The sequence below is a fragment of the Mus pahari genome, chromosome X (assembly GCF_900095145.1).
Source record: "Mus pahari chromosome X, PAHARI_EIJ_v1.1, whole genome shotgun sequence".
Lineage (NCBI taxonomy): Eukaryota > Metazoa > Chordata > Mammalia > Rodentia > Muridae > Mus > Mus pahari.
This window is the reverse complement of record NC_034613.1, coordinates 97,715,376-97,717,830: the sequence shown is the minus strand read 5'-3', so window position 1 is coordinate 97,717,830 and position 2,455 is coordinate 97,715,376. Positions and strand designations below refer to the sequence as shown.

The 2,455-nt window shown below is 40.9% G+C and overlaps 1 pseudogene; it reads right to left on the bottom strand.

Moving 5' to 3' along the window:
• Positions 1-767: 767 nt before the first annotated feature.
• On the bottom strand, positions 768-1,393 carry LOC110314466 (annotated as a pseudogene).
• Between the last annotated feature and the right edge of the window lie 1,062 nt (positions 1,394-2,455).

Below are 2,455 nucleotides of genomic sequence, written 5' to 3'. Positions count from 1 at the left end.
ACTATTCTACTCAGGCAAGATAATGAAGTCACAAATTGTCTTTTTGGTCTACTTTCAACTAGTCTTACATTATACAATCAGTGAAAATTTTACAACAAAAGAACATGGGTAGTTTTACAGCAAGATAAACTTGTTAAATATAAATGTTATGATAGAAGTTCTGACACAAAAATTGCTCACTGCACACAGAATCTTAGAAATGATGAAATAAGACAGTTTATGTTAGACAGTATCAGGGAGTGAAGTCCGGAGAGAAACCATTAATAAAGTAAAAATTGGCAAGTATCTGTAAAAGTAGAGTTACTTTTTACGGGACCAAAGAAAAACTGTCAAGTCACCATTTTGGTCTTCTTAAAGAAGTTGGTCTGATAGGAACTGAAGACCATTTGATTCTTGTGCTGCAAAACACAGATGGTATATGGTATTTCCAGGATTCCTAAAAACTGTAGTGCAAAAGAAAAGAAATCTATGAAAATAAATAATTACAAAAGTCCCAACATTTTTTCAGGGAATTATGTTTTAAACAGTGACTTTTACAAAACAGGGGAATTATCATCAAAAAAACCTCAATACGAAAATTCAAAGACTCATTTCACAGATAACTCATACTCCATTTGATCGGATCAATAATATATAAACATGGGCCGTAGATTATTTTAACTCGCTCTTAAATGGCAATATAAATACTGATGTTGGGGCGAGTGTTTTACACCCCAAACTCCAATACTCAATTCTGTGTCTGTCCTGTTATTTAATTTGTAAAAAGCTTAACGGTGCAGTGAGTCAAACTTTCATAACTTCAACGATGTGTTAGAGGACAATGCATCTAGGTTTGAAGAATTTGTTGCATCTGAAGGCCAGAAGAGCACTCAACCACGATGGTTAAACACACAAAAAGATGGGTGATTCCATAAGGTATCAAATGTCTTATTCTTTAATTCTGAAGTGGCATCCGTTTCTTTGAACTCCCCTGCGAACTATGCCATAACAGGTAACTGCAAAGGCCAGAAGCGTCTGAAGAACTATATCTATTGCTAGTGATTCATCTTCCTTTTCTGTTAGTCGCATATAAGAACGATGCTGCGCAGCTGAAAAGGCAGCGTGGGCTAGGGCAAAGAGCCCGACACCTACGAGCCCCTTCCACAGCGACAGAGCAGCAGGCCAACAAAAGGAGACCAAGGGCAGCTGAGGGATTCCTTCTTTCACCGGTGGCGGGCATCCACGCAGCGCAGGAACATGAGGTCACCGGAGTCCTGAGCTCAAAGTGCCGGCGGCTGCCGGACCCACAGAGCCTCCGTGAGAATGCCTTATAGTTATTTTCTACATGAACTTTAAAATCAAAATCATTTAATTCAATCCCCAAAATAGTCATATTCAAATTATAAAAGGACATCATCTAGAATTCAAAATTATTGACTGTTATTTCTAGTATAGAGTACTACTACATAAAGATGTGCATCAGACATATTACATGAAGTCTGAGAGAAGTTGAAAAGTGACATAAATGCAAAGATATATCATTTAAATTGATCACAAGAATAGATATTCTCTACCTGATCTATTTTGATTGTAAAATCTCCTTTAGGCTCAGGTGTTCAAACACTCCATCCACAGATAGTGACATTATTTTGGAAGTCTGTGAAACCTAGAGGATGTGGTACTTAACTAGATTATTGGGCACTGATGGAGAGTGTTGAATTTTATAGCTTGACCTCAGTTACTGCTCTCTCTCTACTTTCTGACTACTGATACATTGTGATTCTGATTTTCCAAACATGCTGCCATGCCTTCACCTTCATGATAATTTTTTTTTGAAACGTAAAATGTAAGATACCAGTCTGTGCAGAAGAGCCTTCACACTGCAGAAGCAACAGAGCTTCTGGGACAGGCCCCGTTTTGGGACTCCATCTTCAGCCAGGAAGCAGATCTGAGCTCCAGACCTCTGTACTCCTTCCCTGCCAGAGTACAGGTGGCCACCAGGGACAGCTCTAACCACTGGAGCAGGTGAGAGAGCCATCTTGTATCCCAGATCCCTCAGGGACCAGTCTGTGCAGGAGAGCCTGCAGACTGCAGAAGCAACAGAGCTTCTGGGACAGGCCCCCTTTCAGGCCTTCATCTTCAGCCAGGAAGCAGATATGAGCTCCAGATATCTGCTCTCCTTCCCTGTCAGAGGACAGGTGACCTCCAGAGAGTACTCTGACCACTGAGACTCAGGAGAGAGCTGGACTCCCAGGACTGCTGACAGAGGCTAACAGAATTACAGAAGGAACAAGCTCCAGCCAGAGACAGCTATAACAACTAACTCCAGAGATCACCAGATGGTGAAAGACAAATGTAGAAATCTTACTAACAGAAACCAAGATCACTCACCATCATCAGAACCTAGCACTCCCACCTCAGTCAGTCCTGGATACCCCAACACACCTGAAAAGCAAGAATCAGATTTAAAAGCATA